Source organism: Mustela erminea, chromosome 4 (genome assembly GCF_009829155.1).
Source record: "Mustela erminea isolate mMusErm1 chromosome 4, mMusErm1.Pri, whole genome shotgun sequence".
NCBI lineage: Eukaryota > Metazoa > Chordata > Mammalia > Carnivora > Mustelidae > Mustela > Mustela erminea.
The window spans coordinates 122,759,509-122,782,026 of record NC_045617.1 but is presented as its reverse complement, the minus strand read 5'-3'; the positions used below and the strand labels follow the sequence as shown (position 1 = coordinate 122,782,026).

The 22,518-nt window shown below is 46.2% G+C and overlaps 1 pseudogene; it reads right to left on the bottom strand.

The window, feature by feature from the left end:
- Window positions 1-22,518, bottom strand: part of LOC116587519 — a 592,489-nt pseudogene that overhangs the window by 97,656 nt on the left and 472,315 nt on the right.

Below are 22,518 nucleotides of genomic sequence, written 5' to 3'. Positions count from 1 at the left end.
TTGAAGTCCGGAATTGTGATGCCACCAACTTTGGCTTTCTTTTTCAATATCCCTTTGGCTATTCGAGGTCTTTTCTGGTTCCATATAAATTTTAGAATTATTTGTTCCATTTCTTTGAAAAAGATGGATGGTACTTTGATAGGAATTGCATTAAATGTGTAGATTGCTTTAGGTAGCATAGACATTTTCACAATATTTATTCTTCCAGTCCAGGAGCATGGAACATTTTTCCATTTCTTTGTGTCTTCCTCAATTTCTTTCATGAGTACTTTATAGTTTTCTTTTTTTTTTAATATTTTATTTATTTATTTGACAGTGAGAGATCACAAGTAGGCAGAGAGGCGGGCAGAGAGAGAGGAAGGGAAGCAGGCTACCTGCTGAGCAGAAAGCCTGATGTGGGGCTTGATCCCAGGACCCTGAGATCATGACCTGAACCGAAGGCAGCGGCTTAACCCACTGAGCCACCCAGGCGCCCCATATAGTTTTCTGAGTATAGATTCTGTGCCTCTTTGGTTAGGTTTATTCCTAGGTATCTTATGGTTTGGGGTGCAATTGTAAATGGGATTGACTCCTTAATTTCTCTTTCTTCTGTCTTGTTGTTGGTGTAGAGAAATGCAACTGATTTCTGTGCATTGATTTTATATCCTGACACTTTACTGAATTCCTGTACAAGTTCTAGCAGTTTTGGAGTGGAGTCTTTTGGGTTTTCCACATATAGTATCATATCATCTGCGAAGAGTGATAATTTGACTTCTTCTTTGCCGATTTGGATGCCTTTAATTTCCTTTTGTTGTCTGATTGCTGAGGCTAGGACCTCTAGTACTATGTTGAATGTGCTAAGTCTAATTTGAAAACAAAAAGGAAAAACAAAAAGCAACAAACCTTAGAGATTCTTAACTCTTGGAGACAAACTGAGGGTTGCTGGAGGGAAGGTGGGTGGGTGGCTGGCATAACCAGGTGATGGGCATTCAGGAGGGCACGTGATGGAATGAGCACTGGGTGTTTCATACAACTGATAAATCACTAAATTCTACCCCTGAAACTAATAATAAACTATATGTTAATTAAATTGAGTTTTAAATAAAAAAATTAAAAAAACCCCTATGATGATGCCTCATTTTCTCCCTGAAGCTTCTGGGGAAATGACCCATTTCTGGACCCCTGGAGTCAAACAGAGTAAGTCCAAGTCTTCACATGGCGCCCTTCAAATATCTGAACTCTTGTCATGAGCAAGGTGTATCCCATCAGCATAAAAACAAACACAAAATGACTGTTTTCAGTAGGAAGGCTGATGTGATTCCTCCAGCCCACCATCACCTGAAATGTGAAGTTCTCCTGGAGTCCTTTCTGATGAGACTGATTAATTTATGGACCTGATGATCTCCATCTGGGGCCTGATATCCTCCAGGCAAGGGGGTGCAGCCGTGAGCAGGTGACACAGGCTCGGTGTGTTTATATATTTAATATTCGGCCTGAAGAGACAGGCAGCTGGAACCTAGAACAAGGACCCCAACCTGGGAGCAGCTCAGGACCTCCTTCCTGAACAGGGGACATGTGATTTGAGCCCCCAGGATGAACAGGAGCTGACAGAGGAGGAATGGTGGATCGAGGCCAGCAGCTGGGGAGAGTCCTGCCTACTGGACAGTAGTCAGGTTCTCAGGACGGACCGAGCACAGGGAAGTGGCCGGTTTTGGCAGCATGGAGCTTAACTGGGCAGGCCTGTACCTAGACCACCTGGATTACAGAATGTTCCCAACCACCTGCTGAGCTGCTGGACCTGAACACGTTCCCTACCCATGGGCGCCTCAGCCTCATCCCCTGTCCCATGGTTTATGCTTTAAGGATCAGCTGTGACGTGCTCAGAACCATACCTGGCATGTGACTATGGCTGAACCACTGCCTGCTCTCGTGGCTGAAGGGAAACCAGGTGGGAGGGAGAGGAGTGGAGGCCAGAGGCCATCTGGGGGAGCCCTCCTGGCCTGGTGTGGGAAACAGAGTGAGGGTGAGAGTCCTTGTGGAGTAAGGCCTCTGGGGCGCCGTGTGGAGAAGAGATGGGGCAGGAGGAGAGTGCATGCAGGGACAGGTCAGGAGACCACAGCTGTGGGGCTCTGTACTGGAGGCCTATGTCCACCTTCTCCTTCCTGAACGACCCCTCTGCTCTCTCTAGTCCTTTTCATATCCTCACCACATCGTCCTCCTGTCACAGGTCAATGCAAGGTGAGAACTACTGAAGCATGAAAGAATTACCTTGGGCGGAAGTCAGGGTGACTGGGCCAGCTAGATGGAACCTTCTGGAAGAGGTGACCTGCAGTGTCTGCCTGGAGAACAGGAAGGGCCCTGGGAGCATCTTCTTGGCCACAGCATCTCCAAGCCTGAATCACCGAGGGCTGTGTTACTCCCAAAGCCACCAAGGGATCCATGGGCTGTCCATCCTGAATGAAGCCATTTTATGAGGGGATATCAGGCCTGACTGGACTCTGCACAGTTTGGTGTCCAGCTTCCTAACACAGGAGCCCAGGAAGAAGAGTCCAGCACTGGACATTTTGTCACTGAACCCGCATCCGTCTGCTCCAAGCCCAGCAGAACCGATCCCTGAGATGTCAGGATGCAGCAGGAAAGGGTTTATTTGAAGAGCAGCCAAAGAGCAGATGGGAGGGAGAGCTTCATATTGGCCTCCTGGAAGGGGCAAGAACAAGTTTTTTGTTTTTGTTTTTGTTTTTAAATAATCGTTGGGGGTTGAGATTATATGCATATTGATGGAAAGGATGGGGAAACATGACTGTTCATGAAGAAAGTTGTGTTGGGGAGAGTTACTTGGAAAAGGAAAGAAGCCTCAGTTCATTTTGCTGCCACAGTAGAAGCACAGGGCAGTGAAAGCAGAGTAAAGCAGAGCGAGGTTTTATTAAAGTCACTCCAGGGGAGGGAGAGCGTCAACAGACACTAAGGCCTCAGTAACTTCAAAGTGTGGACCTATATCAATGTTTTCTTTTGGATGGGTCCTGAGGTCCCAGCGTTGGAGTGACAGGCCTGGGTAGTATAATAATCAGTCAACTAGGGGCGCCTGAGTGGCTCAGTGGGTTAAATCTCTACCTTCAGCTCAGGTTGTGATCCCAGGGTCCCGAGATCAAGCTCTGCATCTCCTTCCCGCCCCCGACTGCTTGTGATCTCTCTCTGTCCAAAAAAAAAAAAAAATTCAGCCAACTATGCATGTCCTCTCCAATGATGCTTCGGAATGCCTACAGGGGAAGGAAACCTCAGAATTATTTTTATTTTAGAGACACAGCTCAGATCAGGACAAGCCACTGCTTTCTGCAGGCCCAACAAACTTGACTCTTCCTCTGTGGGGGTTCTCCGTTAAGACCCCAGACATTTAAGGTCCATCCTTCTGTCGCTCCTGGCCAACGAGCTTCCAGTCGAACAGGTGGCGCATGCGCACTGAACAGACATGCGTGTAGCCTACCTCCCGTGTTCACACCTTGAATCCAGGCTTCTGCAGGACAGCTGGTGGATGTGTGAGTGGGGTCTGCAAAGAAACACTAGCTCCCCGGGGAGAAGCAGTTCTCTGGAAATCCAGCTTCAGATTGTCTGCTAGTTGCCACCTCAGGATCGCTTTGGGGCTTGGTTTCAGTGCGCTTCTGTGAGCAGCACAAAGAAAGTGCCTTTCGCTATTGTTGGGAGGACCTGCATTCCTGTGTGTGGTTTGTAGTATCTCATAGAGCAAAATGCCACCTCGTGCTGCAGAGGGAGAAAGATGCCGGATTTTAGGAGGCGGGGAACCCTATGCTGTCTTGTCTTAATTTGGACAGATCTTTGGTGGCTTGCACTATTATTGATTTTAGAACTACTGATAAAGGAAACTTGGAACTTTTAATAATCATGGACTCATTTCTAGGCTCGCAATGAAGCTATATATACTCTAATATTTGCCAAGGTCAGAAGGACTTAACCGAACTTCAAAGTAGGGGCTCTATTTCTGCCTGAGCACACATTGTGCATCTAATTTGTTAGCAAATAACGCAAAAGAAAAATTCTTTTTTTTTTCTAAATTTATTTATTTATTTATTTGACAGAGAGAGAGAGAGAGAGAGATCACAAGTAGGCAGAGAGGCAGGCAGAGAGAGAGAGGGGGAAGCAGGCTCCCCGCTGAGCAGAGAGCCTGACGCGGGGCTCGATCCCAGGACCCTGAGATCATGACCTGAGCCGAAGGCAGCGGCTTAACCCACTGAGCCACCCAGGCGCCCCAAAAAGAAAAATTCTTAACTAAAGAGAACAAACTGATGGTCACCAGAAGGAAGGTAGGTCGGGCGATGAGTTAAATTGGTTATGGGGATTGAGGAGGGCACTTGTGATGAGCACTGAGGGTTGAAAGGAAATATTGAATCACTATATGCACACTTGAAATTAATATTATGCTGTATGTTAACTAACTGGAATTCAAATAAAAACTTGGGGAAAAAATGGGCAAAAATCTCCCTAAGTTCTGCTCCTATACCTAGACTGTTGCAGCCTTGCACATCCTAAAAGAATAGTTCAAGTTTGTAACATTTTAAAAAAACTTTATTTATTTATTTAACACAGAGAGAGAGCACAAGTAAGCAGAACAGCAGGCAGGGGGAGGGAGAGAAGCAGTCTCTCCTGCTTCCAGGAAGCCTGATGCGGGGCTCAATCCCAGGACCCTGGAATCATGACCTGAGCTGAAGGCAGCCGCTTAACCAACTGAGCCACCCAGGCGCCCCAAGTTTGTAACATTCTGGAATGTTTTTCATCACAATGGCTTGTAATTCTTTCTGTAAAAACATGTATAACCCTGCCCTGAATGTTCCTCTCCCCACCCCCATACTCTCATTATTGTGAGGATTGTATGTCCCCAGCAGCTATCCTTACTTGGGCTCTAGTGAAACTCTATTCCTTCCTTTTAGAAATTCTGAAGGATGGGGCACTTGGGAAGCTTAGTCATTTAAGCATCTGCCTTTAGCTCAGGTCATAATCTCAGGATCTTGAAATCGAGGTCTGTGTTGGTCTCCCTGCTCAGCGTGGAGTCTGCTTTTCCCTGTCTTTCTGCCCCTCCCCCCTTCTCATAAGCTCTCTCTCTCTCAACTTAACAAATTAAAAAACAAGAAATTCTAAAATATTTATTCATTTTCCATGAGCACAAGCATTATAAAATAGTAAACTGCTATATTCTAAACATAAAAACACTGCAAGAATCATGTTTTTCAGTCCTATTAGGAGGTTTCCTCTACATACATACCTGAGAAAAAGCTTAATTTATAATTAGACACAGTAATAAATTTGCAACACTTGCTACTAATAAAACAGAAGAAATATAACAATATAGAGTAATAAAAGTTATGCATTGCCCTTCTGTCTCTCTGAATCTTAACTACTCTGACTATACTGCTCATCCTCCTTCTTGTGAGGATGGGAGATGATAAAAGGCCTACCTGAAGAGTTGAGGGAGGGGAGAGAGCTCAGCACTGGGATCTAGCATTAGGCACTATTGACCTTTGACTTCATGTCAGCAGGAGGATCCCTTGCTTCCAGGACACAGGTGACCAGGGGCAACAGAAAGCACAGACAGCCACAGCAGGGACAGGGAAGGACAGCTAGAGTGACTCTTCCATGTGGCCATGTGAGAGTGGTGAGACTACACCGGCAGCTTCTGGAACCAGGTCCTTCTGTGCACAATCACACGTGCTCCTAAAGATGACACATTCAAGGCAGATTCTAGCACACAGACCTTGTGACGAGGAAACAGATACTCAGGCAAAACAATTCCGGTCTTCCTATCACACTGCCTGGCGGCTGTTTGGCCAGAACCCAGCATGGCCTAGGGGATCTTTGCTGCTGGAGGCTACTTACCCCAGAACTTCCTCCTGCCCAGCGCTTGGGTCCCCGGGGTCCCTGGATGTGGAGCAGCCACTGGCACCACCAGGCCTGGGAGAGGAGATGTCTGGTGGGGGAGGGGGCCATGCTCTCCCTCCCTGAAGGCCCCGTATCCACTGGCAATGTTGTGTGACAGACGTGAAACAGACGAGCTTCAGAACAAGGGCCAAGAGCCACCCCCACAGGACTCTTCAGAACAACCGCGCAGCTGCATGGTGTCCAGACCCCAGCGAGCCAGGGTTGGAATTCCTGCTGATGGGATTCTGTCTTGCACTCAGGGCTGAGGAATAATCTGAGACAGCAGTGGGAATGGACACGAGGCTGAGGCAGAGGTGGGGAGAGCAAGGTCCCCACAGAATGGCAGTAAAGTAATGCAGCCCACACCAAGCGAACCAGAAGGACGAAGAGTCAACGTGGCCACATTGCTGACACTGTACTGTGAGACTCAGCAGTGTCCCCACACAGGGGCTGAGCCTGATGTACATCCCAGTGGCTCAGCTGCCCCCACTCTGGGGTAGACTGTGGACACAGGCCACGTTATTGAGGCCACACGACTAGATGTTGCAAGTGGGGACCCCCTCCAAAAGGTGGGTGCCCCACACCCCTGACACCTTCCTGCTGTGCTCAGACCTGAGAGATTCACACTAAATAAGGCAGGTGATGCTGCAGAAATTCAAGACAGCCAGAAAATGCCAGGATCAAGAACCAGTAAAGACCCGAAAACTCATTCTAATTGTCCACATGAGGGCAACAATTTTAAAGGCCATTCAGATGATTAAGTAGTGGAATGTGGGTGCAAACCCAGGCCTCCTGACTTCTGGTCCAAGGCACATTCCATTGTGCCAGGAGAGAGGACCAAGGCTGAAGGTCCCAGGGGAAGAGCTATAGAATCATGAAATGTTCAAAGATAGAAACCTCTGGAAAAGCCCCCCTGCCTCATGCAGGGAATGCAGAAAGCAGGAGATACTAGGTCACCTCCAAGAGTCACGTTACACCTGCTCTTCTACCTGAGATGGCGAAGCAATGGACACAAATGCAGTAACCTTTTTGAGACTCAGCTTCTCTCCCATGAAGGAGAAGTAGCACATTCTCTCTTTGCCTCCACCATCGTCTGGAGCCTGAAATGGGTTCTTCCTGAATTGTCAGATGCTGGTAAATTGAAACTATTTTATAATACTCATTAATACGAATGATTTCCCTGCCTTGTGGAGGAGAACAAAGAGGAGCTCATTGCTGAGGTGCTCTGCTCCGAGTAGAAATGGGGTAGGATCTGGGGCTCTGATTTGCATCTGGTGCAGCTCGGACCTTCAGTCTCTTTCTCTAGCAGTAGATGAGGTTCTGGACCAGGAACGCTGCTCACTCCAAGCTCCTGGTCCCTGAGGATGGACACATGGGACTCTGAGAGGCTCTCTGCTGGGACCATCTGCTCATCCCCAGAGATTCAACTCCAGCCTCTGTGTGCAAGGTCAGGAGGGCTGCTCCTCTGGGACCCACCACTGGATGGTGGCTCAGCCATACTAGGGACACTACCTTCTGAAGGTGGCTTGAGGGTTGGTGAGGAGACAGGTGAGGATTTCTCTGCCAGAAGGAGGGCATCTGGGCTATGAGTGTCACCAGGTGACAGTCCTGGACACTCATCATCCCAGCCACCAAACTTCCCCAGATGAAAATCCTCAGATGGAAGGAGTGAATTTGAATAGCAAGGAGGAGGAGGTGTGCTCTTTAAAAGTTAAAGAGGCCATCATTTACTAGTCAGCATTCTTTCACAGGGAACATAGTCTCATTCTTTAGGTTCAGTGGTACAAGGATCAGCAGAGCCGGCACTCCTGAACTGGACAGGCTGCCCCGGGGCCTCTCCTGACACCTGCTCAGAAATGTGCTTTTCTCCAGAACTGTGTTGGGCCTATACTGGGCATTCATGAAGAAACCCTTGTGGCTGACTCCCTGCCATCCAATCAGGGGATCCTCAAGGACATTAGGACATCTGTGATCTTGCATATCTAGTGGTTTTGCCCCGGTTCCTGGTAGAAGACTCAGCACATGTGTTCTAGGTGCTGTGGATCATCATTTCATTTCCAGTCCACAGTCCCACCCAGATTTCCCACCCCCTCCAGCAGTTCTGACACTGCACAGGCACAAGAACCCGGGTGCTTGATGACAGTATGGATTCCTGGTCCACCCACAGAGAACCTGCTGCAGGTCCTCTGGGGCAGAGCTCGAGAATTTGGGCTCTGAGTGGTGCTCCAGGTGCTTGGAGATCACACCCTGGGGAACATTATCCCAGGGCAGCTGCTGAAGTTCTAGCAGGTTTGCCCACTCTGTGAGGATCCTGAGTCTGCTGCTGTTCCTGAAGTCCATTCTCCAGGACATAAAGATGAAATGTTAAGTCTCATTTTCCCAACCTTCTCTATAAGGGGTTTCACCAGGTGATGTGCCCTTCAGAATGCAGTATCCAAGCAAATGGCCTGACACTCAGGCAGTTCCATTCATGAAAGCCCAGGAACCTCTGTGCTTCAGTCCCCTTCAGTCTGTGTGTCCTCTGTGTATCGGTGTCACCATAGCTGCACAGAGTGTCCCCTGCTATGGGCTGTGAGCACGTTCCCATCCACGGTGCAGGGCTGTGGGGCTTCCTTGCATTTCCCCCTTGGGAACACGTTGCTGCTCCAGCAGTGAACCATGCCTCGTTATCAGCTGGCACATCGGTTGCCCAGTCCCTCCGTGGCCATTGGTTTGGGGAGAACGCCGATGAGCACCCCCTTTGCCCACCCATTGTCTGTGCAGTTTGCTAAGGCCTAGGATACGAGCTGCACCTTCAAGAAGATGCGCCATTTCCACTTCCCACGGAGGACATTCTGCACCCTCTGAGAATGTGAGAAGACCCTGATGAAATGAGAAATCCCAAGCTGTTCTCTGGCAGAACAAATGGTACTCAGGAGGGTCTGGTCACTCAGATGCACATACATCTCCAAGGGCTCGAGCTGTCAGACTCAGAGAGAAGCCTTCAGTTCCAATGCCCAGAGCCCACGGAGTAATAAAGCGTCTCACTGAGGAAGGCTGTAGCAGTTGTCAGACTGGGGACAGTCATGGTCAGTTCCTTGTTCTGAGAAGGATGGAGAACAAGGCAGAGCTCGTTTCAGATTTAAGTCAATACTCCCCAGGCCTCCCTTTATTTTTTTTAAAGTTTTTATTTATTTATGACAGAGAGATCACAAATAGGCAGAGAGGCAGGCAGAGAGAGAAGCAGGGGAAGCAGGCTCCCTGCTGAGCAGAGAGCCTGATGAAGGGCTTGATCCCAGGATCCAGAGATCATGACCTGAGCTGAAGGCAGAGGCTTAACCCACTGAGCCACCCAGGCACCTCCAGACCTCCCTTTAAATGTAGCTGCTTCTCTGGGGACTTGATGCAGATAATGTAAGAAAATTCTCACGTGTGGTACGTGTTGTTTCTATAATAAAGAAGGAGTCAGATGGGAGGTGGGACGGGCGCATCCTTCTTTGTCATTGTGGGTTCTGTCAGGTCAGCTGTGAGCCCAGATCCCAGGCCACCATGTATTTCAGTTGGAGAAAACTGAATACAGAATCCCAAGTGCCTGAACCCTCACTAATCTCACAAGATCACATCATGGGCTGTGACCTCTTCACCCCAAATCCTCTCTCAAGTGAGACTTCTGGTAATGGCAGGAGGAAGGGCTTGACTCAGTTCTTCCCCAGAAGACAATTGTGAAAACTGGGGGAAAACATTAAAAATAAATATCTGAGGGGCATCTGGGTAGCTCAGTCAGTTAAGCATCTGACTCTTGATCTCAACTCATGGCTTGATCTCAGTGTTATGAGTTCAAGCCCCAGGTTGGGCTCCACACTGGGCATCATACCTACTTAAAAACTAAGTAATTTAATAAATATTTGAAGTCACTGAGAGATAAATGAAGACAGGCAGAAATATGAGAGAACTTTAATCTTGAATAACTACCACTAGGATGGGCAAAAAGAGCAAGTCTGTGGCCTTCTTTCCTGTAGATGTCGCCCCTTCCCCAGCATGCAGTCCCAGTAGCTCATGGGGGCTGATGACAGCAGTCATGGTGCCAAGGAGCTGGACAATTCAAAGGGAAAATTTGAAAGTGAGGGAGCAGCAGAGAGTTGAATACAAAGTCCCTGCATGACCACTACACCCTGCAGGGTTGGAGGACTCTCAGGAAACACTGCCAAAAAAGCAGAAAGAACCAGAGGGAAGTTGAGCATTAAAGACACAATTCTCCTGGCCGAGGGGTGGCTGGCTGAATCAGTGGATGGAGCACGTGACTTTCGTTCTGTGGTCATGAGTTCAAGCCTCATGATGGGTGTAGAGCTTACTTAAAAAATAAAACCATACTGGATGAATGTATCAGGTCAGACTTGGTGGCTGGCAGGGCATTTGGAAGTTTAGGGGAAATCCCAGGAACAAGGCAACCGAAATCTGAGTACAAACTGCACATCTTGGATTGACCACTAAGTCACCCAGGTGGAGGGCAGCTTGCTCAAGCAGCTGAGACAGGCACAGACAACAGTGGTCAGCTCTGCAGGGGATCAGGTCATAGTGGGGCCCATGCTAGTGACACACTTCTAGGGAACATGCAAACGTCAAAAAATAAAGTAGATTCCCCATTTGCTTAAACATAAAACTCATGTCCACTTTGAAAATACATATTAGCAGACATGCAAAGAAAGACATTTGAGAAACGCATCTTGAGAAAGTAAACAAATGTATTCCCCATGTGCTCATATGTTGGAATCAGAAATGAAGGCTCCCATGCATTTCAGGAAATATGTTCAAAGGATTGAATAAGTATGTATTGAAAGAGTGTAAGAAAATATTGTTTTTAAATGGTGAGGAGAAAGGAAATCTGAATGAAGAAGTGGAATGTACAAAGAAGACCAAACAGGAATTCTAGAACTGAAAAGGAAAAAGAAATGCAATAAAAGTTTGGTGGGTAAATTCCACTGAAGGCCTGGGAAGGGAGAATGAAGAATGAATGAGGTTGAACATAAATCCATAGAAATTACCCAGTCCAAAAATCACAGAAAAAAAGATTAGAGAGAAACTAATCAAACAGAACTTCAAAACCCCTCCCCCCCAAAACCCCAGACAAGTAACAAGTAAGGATAGAGAACTAGTAAGGATTAGAGGACTTTACCTATACTGTGACTTAAAATAGACCAAGGATTGACCATAAAATATATCTCAGTAAATGCAGTGAGATCATAGACTATACTCTGCGAATACAATTAGAAATGCATAACGTGAAGATCTCTGGAAAGTTCCCAAATATTTGGAGATTAGTAACACACATCAAACCCGTGGGTCCTCATGGCTTAGAGAAGCAATCACAGGAGATGTCAGGATTCTCTTCACCTGAGTGACCATGTACAGAAATGAGAATGTGGGATCTGCAGATGCAACAAGAGCAGAGTTTGTCATTTTCCAGTTTGCAGGGGCAAGAAGCCAGGCCTGAGGGAGGCAGACAGCAGGGTCCTGTGTCTACAAGGGTAGCAAGGGGTAGAAGAGGCAGCATGGCAGGGTCCTGGGCTCTTCAGGTGGGAGATGAGGGCCACTCACAAGGTTCCAAAAGGTGGGATCTGACCTTGCACTGGGACTTCCCTCCTTGGCCACCTTGGGCATGGTGTTCAGATGCATGGGTTCTGCAGGCCTGGGGAGAGGGGAGAGGACACGTCTGGGTCCTGGGGGAAATGTGAGGCAGGACCCTGGGCTCTGGGTCTTGGCTGATCTCCTTGTACCATATCCAGCCTTCATCTCATGTGCTGCCCCTGAGCTCCAGGATTGCATCTCCATGGCTCCAGTGCTGGGACCTCCCTGTCTGAGGCCCTGTGGCTGCTCTTCCTTCACACTGTGAAGACTGGTTTCCACTGTCTTCACAAGTGGAGAATGTTTCCAGGTGGCAGAGTCTGTGAAACAGGGGTGGATGGCAGGTGACTATGAAACCGTAGCCCAAGGAGTGGGAATCTGGAAACTCCAGAATCAGAAACCAGGGCTGGACCTTCAGGGTGCACAGGCCTTGCTCGCCCCTTCCTCAGTTCCTTGATTCCACCAGAGCCCCAGCCAGAAGCCTCTGTGCCTCTTCCTGACAGGACCCCTCCTGCCCCAACAAGAGTCCCCTAAGATAACTCCTTCCCCTGACCCTCTCGTCCCTGGTTCCTCCTCCTGCACTCTTGTTGGCCTCCACCCCCTAATGTCACTACTTCCTCCCTCTGCTCACTCCTCCAGGAGCATCCCAGGTTCCAGGCCATCACCCAGGGGAGAAGTTCTGCCTCCTTTTCCCCTCCTTCTACCTGATTTTAGGAACTGACACTCCAGACTTTGTTCCCTGGAAGAGAACCCGTTAGCCCTGAAGCAGCAGCAGGAACAAGTGACAGGACTCCAGGGTCAAGGTCCCAGGAGGAGCCTGAGCGCACCCAGTATGTGTGTGGGGTCCACTGTGGACCTGGGAGCCAGCTGTTGTGGCCTGAAGGTTGGTTCCTCCCTGAGGCCAGAGTCTGTGGTCCTTCAATGGGGAGAAAGCACCTGTGTCAGTGTGTATTTGGGTAGACAATTCAGACTGGGGACCTGACACTATATGGGGATTCCCCCTAGGGCACTGCCCTGCTGGGAGCCGAAGGAGACCCTGGGGAGGTCCGCAGGGAGAAGCCCAAAGGGCCCTCAGTTCTCCTGCCCTCAGCCCTGTGGCCACACGGGGGTCTGCTGCACTCCGGCCCTGCACCGCCAGGGGGCGCAGTGGGCTGAGCTGAGTCAGGTCCAGATGGAGGACCTGTAGGCTGGGCATCCTGGGGGGAGGAGGAGGCCTTCTGAGCAGCCCTGGGGACAAGGGCAGGGGTAAGGCAGGAATCCGAGGAGAGGAGCGCTCTGGAGCCCTGCCCTGAATCTGTCTTCCCCACAACCTCTCTTTCTAGACCCTGGATGGCAAGTCCAGGAAAACCGGAGAGTAGATCCTTGTTCCTCCAGCATCTACTCCCTCTCTGAGGGCTATTTCACAAGAGACACTCATTTATCTTAGAATAGTTGGAGATTTACAGAGAAGTGACAGTTAGTGTAGAGTCCTGTGTACGCCACATTCAGGTGTCCTTTTTAAAAAAAATATTTTATTTATTTATTTATTTGACAGAGATCATGAGTAGGCAGAGAGGCAGGAGGAAGCAGGCTCCCCACTGAGCAGAGAGCCTGATGCAGGGCTCAATCCCAGGAACCTGAGATCATGACCTGAGCGAAGGCAGAGGCTTCAACCCACTGAGCCACCCAGGCACCCCATCCTGTCTTTAACACCAATCTGTCATGCATTTGTCACAGCTAATTACGTGATATTCACACATTACTACTGATCTCCACATGGGACTTACTTTTATGGTTTTGTTTTCTCTTCCCAGATCCCATCCAAGTTACCGCATTGAGTCCCATCATGGCTTCTTCAGGCTCCTCTGGCTGTGACCATGTCTCAGACTCTCCCTGTTTTTCATGACCCTGATATGTTTGAGGAGATGGTTTGGGTACTTTGTAGACTGTTTCTCATTGTGAATCAGGCTGTCTGAGGCTGTGGGGTTTGGGAACACCACACCTGGGCAGGCCGTTCTCCACACAACATAGCAAGAACATACAGTGATCGCTCGCTCATCACAGATGAAGTTCACCTTCACCCACTGGCTATGGTCATCTAACCCAGATGCTCCCTGTGAAGTTCCTTCTTTGGCTTTGTCCTCTTCCATAAAGTAGTCTTTGGAAGGAAGTCAGGATGTGCAGCCCACAGGTGAGGGCTGTTCCGCTGGGACAATTTGCATGCATGTTGTGCAAACATGAGTTCTCAAATGACTTGAGTAAGTACCTTACAGGGGCATCAGCAGCTTGGGTGCTTAGTGCATTTGACTTTATAAGAACCTGCTGTCTCCCATGGCCGCTGTGCTATTTTGTCTTCTCACCATTATTGACTGAGGCTTTCTGTGGCTCCCTGTCCTGGTCAGCAGGTGACACTATCAGTGTTTGGATTCTTATCTGTGATGGCAGATCACTGTTGTCACTTGCATTTCCCTGATGACACCTGCTGCTGAACATGTTTTCATGTGCTTATTACCCAAAAGTATATCTTGAGCAGACCAGATTTTTCTTTATTTTTTAATGAGTTATTTTCTTATAGCTACTTTTTAAGGAATTTATGAATATTCTAAAACAAGTCCTTTATCAGATATATGATATGCAAATATTTTCTACCAGTCTGTGGCCTGAACTTGTTTCCTGATATAACAGTAGACATAATGCACAGATGTATTTTTCTGATAAGAGACATGACCAATGGTTGACTGTGATGGATTTTGGGTAGAGAACTTGAGTGACTAAAGGATAAGAGGTTACCATGTGACTTCCTTATTTTTGAATATTTCTATCTATTGAATTCTCTTGTATGTGAATGAATAATTTTTCAAACAATAAACTACCTTAAAATCCCTAACAGTTGGCAGATCATCCTCAGAGCGTGAATGAAGTCCCAGGTTTGCTCTTCTACTTTAGGACTCATTATCTTTCACTGTACTATTCTATCTTTGAATTTCTATCTCTGAAGCAGCTGGGCTAAATTTTATGGACATATTCTCCAAGTAAAACAGCTTGAAATGCCATGTAACATAGAAATAACATTGCACTGTGTGAAGTGTGTAAAACATGGTGATTCACAGACCTGTACCCCTGGGGATAAAAATACATTATATGTTTATTTTAAAAAATAAATGAAAAAAAAAAAAAGAAATAACATTGCACTGAAACCTTGAAAGTTGATGCCCTAAAAGAAGGAAAAGACCCCAGTTAGCCCCCCGCAGAGCAGGGTCCTGAGACATGGAGCAAAGGCTCTGTGTGTTCCCTGCGCAGAGCTCAGACAGGCAGGCCCAGTGCTTCCAGCTATGTGCCCTGAGCTGCTGACTTTCCCAGCATCTCCTTCCCTTTTAAAGTGAACATAAAGCATTTACATTCTGATTCTGATGACTTAAAATGTAATATATGATGTAAAACATATGATGCCATGTCTACTTCTGTAAAAAATTATTAAAATGGAGAAGCGGTATATGACAAAGTAAAAAGGTTGTAATTCTCACACCTGAGCTGTTTTATCGCCTTTTCTTCTAGTCTCTTATCTATCGTCCTGCTGCTTATCTCTCTCTCTCTAAGGTGAAGAGCACAGAGCTCAGGGGCCCCCAGCCCTGCTCTATCCAGATGCCATTTCCCTAGTCAGCTCCCTGTCACTCTCCTGAGAGGGCTGCCTCTCACTTCCTACTCCCTCCTCAGGCTCCTCTACTCCATCCCTGCTCCCCTCTCTGAGGTGATGAGCTCATTTGTTCCTCAATCAGAAAAGAAGAACTCAGATGAGAACTGCACACTCCCGCCATCTCCTTCACTCATTTCCCCACCTGTGTCCACAGCTTGTAAGCAGTGACGGGGGAGGGACCTCTCCTGTCTCAGGCTGCCCCTCCATGTGGGCACACGTAGTCCCTCACTCATCTCCATCATGCATTAACCCCTCTCTCCTGACTCAGCCATTCCTCCTACAAACATGTTGGGATGACTCCCATACAGCCACATGAAGCAAAACTAAATAAACCAAAACAAAATCATCCCACAAAAACTCAACACTTGCTCCCAAGACTCCTCCAGCTCCTGCCCCATCTCTATGGCCTCCGTGCAGAACTCGTCCTGACCCATCATCTCACCCCCCGCCCCTTGTTGTCTTTGCAGCAAATGGACAAAGACAGAGTTCTAAAAGTCAAATCCTTCCACCGTCCTTGATGTCAAGACAGATGTCCCGAAGCTTCCATGTCCCCATTTCTTGAATCTCAGAGACCACCTGCATTAGTTCTTCTGGCTGATTCTCTGATTATTGCTTCTGTGCCTCTAGGTTCCCTGCTTCTCAGATGCCTTCCCTGGTCTTCAGGCTTATGCGTCATCTTTCCTGAATTGACTCCTCTTTCACACTCTCCCATCTGCCCCATATAAATATTTGATAATTTTGATGAGCTTATTGTGCAGTGTTTGCATATTTATGACCATGAAATGCTAGTCACAACTGAGAATTTTATAGACTACGATTATGTTTCCTTTCCTGAATCAACTTTTTATTTTCCCCAGAGTAAATAAATATCTTATCCCCTCATTTCTTAGTTTCTGTTGTGCTCCTTTTAAATCCCTCCCCCACTTCGTCTCTGTTAATCTTCACGAACGCGTTCAAGCCCACCCACTTTTCTCCCATCTTCATGTCTATGAGGCACCTGGCCTGCAGCCCTCAGTCTTGCCCCAGTCTTGGACTCCTGGGGCAGGGCTGACCCCCTGACTTCCTCCCCTGAAACTCCTCCTGAGGGTCCTTGGCCACTCTCCCTGGGGCTCCCTGTGGCCAGGATCCCATGTGCTCTCCTTGTTCGGTTTTCTCTTTCATTTGCCCAATTTGCCTACTGGTGACTTGTTGAAGGGAACATGGAAAGTAGAACAGCAACTCTCATATCTGAGGTGACTTTAAGCTGCCCTCACCCTGAGTCACACAGTGACATGACAGAGACTCTGTGCTGGACAGAGTTGTCTTCAGGATTTGGGAGCTTTGTCTCATGTCCTCCAGCCCCCAGGCCTGTGTTGTTGCCTCATAGAGTCTTCACGGTGTCTGCCCTCCCACCCTCTTTCTGACATTTCACTGTGATGTGTCCTGGTGTGGGTCTCCTCTTCTCTGCTCTAGGTAAGAATTTGGGTGGGTCTCTCAGCATGTGTGTTTAGCCCTGTAAACTCGGAGAAAAAATTTTTGAATTGTTTTCACTTCCTACTTGACATTCTTTTTAAAACAACTATAATTAACGTGTTAGAATCACTTGACTGAGAAGCAAACAGGTCTTCTCTCCTGCTGCCATCACTCTCCCGACTGCACGACTTTGAGGAAGGACTACTATAATCATCCAGTGTATCCACCCAATTATTCATTTCTATGGTCATATTGTTAGTTTCCCAGAGCTCTTTCCTGTTCTATGATTGTACAGCACTGTGTGGAGTTGTGTTTTTGTTTCACTTCCAGATGCCTGTTGCATCCTGTAGATGTGACTGATCCCAGTGGTAGGGGCCCTGCTAGGTCTCCTGGTGTCTGCGTTTTTGATATCAAGACCTTTCTCCACACAGCACTCATCACAGGACCGACCTGTGTTCCCTCTATCATTTCTGCTCCATGTCCATCTCCCACATGGCCTTGCCAGTGTCCTGTCACCAGAGTGTTGCCCTTGCTCTGTGTTTCAGTTCCAGAGGTCAACTGATCCTGAGTCCCTGGAGGCCTCAAGATGTCCATTGGATGACAGACTTTAGTGTGATTTGAGCAGCTGCGTCATATTGCTCTTTAATGTGCTCCTAGGCTCTGAGCCCAGCAGCCTTCCATCACAGAACATTCTGGAACATTGCAACAGCTAACTCGCATGGAGTACACATCATACCCACCTCCTGATGGACAGAAGACAATTAACAACAAGTCATCAAGGCCTCTGAGATAAACCTTTTGGGGTGAACCCTGGCCCTACTACCTCCTTCCTTCTCCTCTCTGAGTCTTCCTTTCCCTGTCTGCACAAAGGGATCCCTTATGAGATGCCTCATGGGTTTGCTTTCATGATGAATTTTGACCCTCTGTATAAATCACATGGTGATAATCCCTGAGACTGTTAAGTGTTCTATTATTTATACCTACCATCATCATATAGATTACAGCACTTACATAACTTCTGTTCTTTGTTTTTATAAACCACAAGTCAAGAAACATACTTGAGAACATGTGTGATTATCTCCTCAGGATAAACTTAAAGAAAATGTTTGTGTCACAATGTAAGAACATTTCATTTGTGGAGACATTTTTCAATAGCACCCTTTAGAAATTACATACCAGGAGTGCTTGGGTGGCTCAGTCAGTTAAGTGTCTGCCTTTAGCTCAGGTTATGATCTCAGGGTCCTGGGATTGAGCCCCACATCAGGCTCCTTGCTCAGTGGGAACCTGCTTCTCGCTTTCCTCTGCACCTAACCCCACTCCTGCTCTCTCTTACTCTCAAATAAATAGTCTTTAAAAAACAATCGTATCTCAGTGTTTACTCCCATTAACCTTTATGATGGTGAGTTTTCCCCAAACCTCTGACGGATACTCTCATGCTTTACTTTCATCTTTGCCAAGTTCATAGATTCTAAGTTTTATTCCCATTACTTATCCCACAATCTCATGTTTGTTTATGTTTACTTATTACCAGTACAGTTTGATTGACATTTAATTTCCTCCTTTCCAAGTTGTTTTTTAACATTTCAAAATTCTTTTTTTCTTTTTCTTTTTTTATTATTTGAGGGCATTTGATACACAATGTTACCCTCCTTTAAGGTGTTCAACATAGTGATTCTCCATATAATCCACCAATTCCACTCTTGGGTATTTTTCCAAAGAAAATGGAAACACCAATTCTATAATTATGTGTTGAATCAGTTGTAGCTATTTTTAAAATATGAAATTTAACAAAGAATAAACAGCTGCCCCCAACATTAGGCGCTGGTCTGACACTGACAGCTGGACTCAGTGTGGTCAGAAGCTGGTGAATGTCCATTTGGCCATATTCTTCTCTTGTGGGACAGGAGCCTCACAGAACATCAGCATCAGACAAGGACACTCTGAAACCACGACATCACTTTGTGTCAATACAGACAAAAACAAGGCACCGCATAACCCACAAGTAACACACATCTCCCTGTGTCAGCCAATGTGAGCAACTGCTGCTTCTCCACCATGACTGCTCTCTCCTCGCTCTGGTCTGGCCTGCTGGAGAGCGGACTCACTGAGATGCTCAACCATAGGATCGCCCACACGTCCTGACAACACGCAGTCAGGAGTGGCCCCACTTCCACGGAACCTCTCTAAAACTCCCATCCAAAGCCCATGTTCCATAGGTTCCAACACCTTCATATTAAGATGTCCTGTGGCCCCCAAAGGGGTGCGTTCTCTCTCACTGCAACAGGTGATAGATCCAACTTGAATGCCCACAGGTGCTCCTGGTGGTTTTGGGCTGAAGAGCATTGAACCATGTTACCCTTTTGTGTGTCACAATTGTTTTTCTGTTTTTTACTTTGATCATGGACATGTGTTTGTATCTTTGTGAGTGTGTGGATCACAAGCTGAAATTTCATGTTCTTCTTTATGGGTTTTCATCATTAGGCCATGCTTAGAGAATTCTTCATCCCACCCTTGTAAACATTTCATGTGTATTTTCCCCTCAGTGGAAATGAAGAGCAGAGGGTTTCAGAGGACAAGGGAAACACAGAGAATTGTCTGAATTTGGGCAAAAATATAGGGAGGAGAACGCATAAAGTTTCTAAGGTGGTGGAATCTAAGATGTCCATCTTCTGCTTTATGATTTTTACAAGTATATACAATGCCTACGAGGTATCTGATATATGTGTGTTCAATAAATCCTCTCATTTGGGCTCAATAAAGACTTATGTGCTTGCTTATGTTTACCAGCTGAATGCAAATACCACCAAGAAGACAGCCAAAGTAATAGAGACATCAATTAGCTCCAGTAATGAGTATTTTTCAACACTATGACCTAGACATCATATATCATGTTTTGGCTAGTGTCCATACACTTTAGCTGTTATAATGCAAATTAATTAAACTTTCATGCTGCATTTTAAGCATATTTAAGCATATGTCTCAGACCCACATAGACAAATTCATAACTTCCATTTAAAGGTAAATGTAATACACATAACACCCATGAGTCACAAAGTCTCTTCTTTGAGGAGGATCCTGACAACTAAGAGCGTTCTAGATATGTTTACTGTCTGAATAGTAGCTATGAGCCATCTGTGGCTACTTAAATTCCTACTAATTTAAAACAATTAAAAATGCAACTGCTCAGCACACCAGCCCCATTTCAAGTGTCACCTGCATCTCAGGAACCATCTGCATCTTGTGGCCACCATACTGGACAGCATGGATACAGAACAACTCTTTCTGCACAGACTGTTGCACTGGAAGGTGCTGTGCTTCATGCTTTATGGGTCTGGAGTCAGATGCGTGAGACACATTGTAAACTGAGAAGACCAACGTGATTTCTCTTACAGACGACATCAGATTTCTGTCGTGGGGGAATACACGTGAAGCTGATGCATCACAAAATCAAAGTTGCTTGTATGAGTCTGATACCTTCAGGGGCAAACTGTCTCCACTTACAAAAGGGAAATCCCTATCCCTCCACCTCCCTTCCCACACTGGGGACCCTCTCTGCCATCACATTTCCAGGAGGTGAGGTCTCCTCTAGATGCACTCAGGGGCTCAAGTCAGAGCTGGGTTTTCAGAGGCAGGAAGTGCAGCTCAGGGAAAGAGATTCTGCTGAGTGAGGAGGAGGCCAGGGCAGAACCAGCAGGAGACTCTCCCAGGGTTATTCAGAGCAGCTGTTCTCAAAGTGTGTTCTGGGGAGCAGCCGATGTCACTGAGGCTCTTTGCAGAATCCACGAGGTTAAACTATTTTCATAACATCATTTAGACATTATTTGTGTTTTCACCATATTGACATTCACACTGAGGTAAAACTTAGCAAGAATGGAGGTGATGGGTGCGGACAGCAATAGCTGTTATTCTTCACCACTACTTACATAAAAAAAAAAAAAAAAAAAAAAACCAGAAGCACTCTTTCTGCCTTCTTTCTGATCCACCTTAACAGTCACATGAATACCTTGGCAGATGCTCAATGCTGGAAAGAGAGGCAAAAGGCAGGTCTTATCAGGCCATGCTCCAAAGTCATGTCCCATTTCTAATTGTGATGATGAAGCACGGTTACATTGAAGAATCTGAAATCACTGTTTATTACCTAACTGGGAACATTGCTGTGGACCTCATGGGCAGCTTAAACAAGTGTGGAGTGGTCAGTCCCAAATTTGGTGTACAATTCAAAGATCTACCAAAATTGGCAGAAAATTCTGATCCCAACCCCCCAGTTTGGTTTCATTGTCCTGACAACGTCAGCCAGCACCATAGACCGTGAAGGAGCAAGATAAAAACACACACAAGGGAAAATCCTGGGATTCTTTTTCTAGGGATGTAATACCTATGTGCCTATAAAATGCCTCCAAACCATAAAACAGAACAAAAGAAAACTAGTCACACTTTAAAATGTCCTTGTTAAGGTATTCAAGATTATTATATCTATTAATTATTCTCAAATCCACATATTAATCATGTCTTATATGATGACGTGGGATGTATAGCAATTCCACTACATGCATAAGCTCCAAGGAAAATAATTTGTGTGAAATTACCTGGCTTCCTTTTTTTTTTTTTTTTTTTAACAGAATACCATTTTTACCTGAAGGAATGAATGACACAGAAACTTGGATTATTTACACTAGGATAGTTGGCCAACAGTTTCTGGAAAATGAACAGGAACCTACCCTTTCACGAAAATCAACTCACATGTAACAGCAAATAGTACTTGTTGCATCAATCAAATATAAGTTTTGAAGAGAAAATCAGAATTTTGGAAAACTTGTGATTGACCAATAAACTTGATAGCTTCTCACTACTGGTAAACTTTCCTGTTGGGATCTGCAATAATGGTAAAACAAATATGACTTTTTGATAACTCCATTCTAGTCTAATCAACACAGGAAGCCTTAGATAACTTAGTAAAACAACAATTACTTTAAAAACAATCATGCTTCAAAGAAAAAATGAATAAATAAACAATCATGCATTAGTACAAGATCTGTTCAGTGTGCAAGATGGGCCCGTGGATTTTAATGTAACAGAGAAGAACAAAGTCGATGATACTGTTTCAGGTTCCACTTTGCAAATAACCTTAGAGAAGGTACAACCCGTGTAGTCTGAATATAGTATCTAAGATGACTATCTGTAATTACCTGAGAAAGTTATGAAACATAGTATTCTCCCCTGTTTGTGCAAGTTTTGTAAATTTTTTTCATATACTTCAGCCAAAACAACACAGTAAATGCAGAAACAAATCTGAACATCCAGGGGTTTTCTAAGGAGACAGACAAGAAAGAAACTTGCAAAATTTAAAATGCAACAACATCACTCTTCTCACCATGCTGCTTATTTGCGGATATAGTTATTTTTCATAAAAATAATATTTCTGTTTTCATGCTATGGGTTAATATGATTCTAAGTGAATTAATAAATCTTTTAATGTTATCTTACTAGGTAAATACTGATAGAGATAACCCACAGACACAATATTATCCTTGGGATCCTCAGTCATGTCTGAGACTGTATAGATACCCTGTGAACAAAACTTCTGAGAATCACTGACACACATAGGTCCTGGGCCACGACTCAGGGACAGTGTGACAAAGAGAGCTCTGTGCCATATGTGACGCGTCACGGCAGTCCCAGGACCCTGGGCCTGCCTCTAAGGCTCTCTGGCCCCAGGGCTGTGACTGGAGAAGAGAAGTCCAGTGTTGGGGAGTCCCCATTTTCCCAGGTTTCACTTCTCGCTCTCACACCTGTGTCAGGTGCTTCCGCCTGGATACTCCTGACGCGGCCCTAGCTCGCACTCCCCTTGGGTGTCAGGTTTCTGGAGTGACCAATCAGCGGCACTTCAG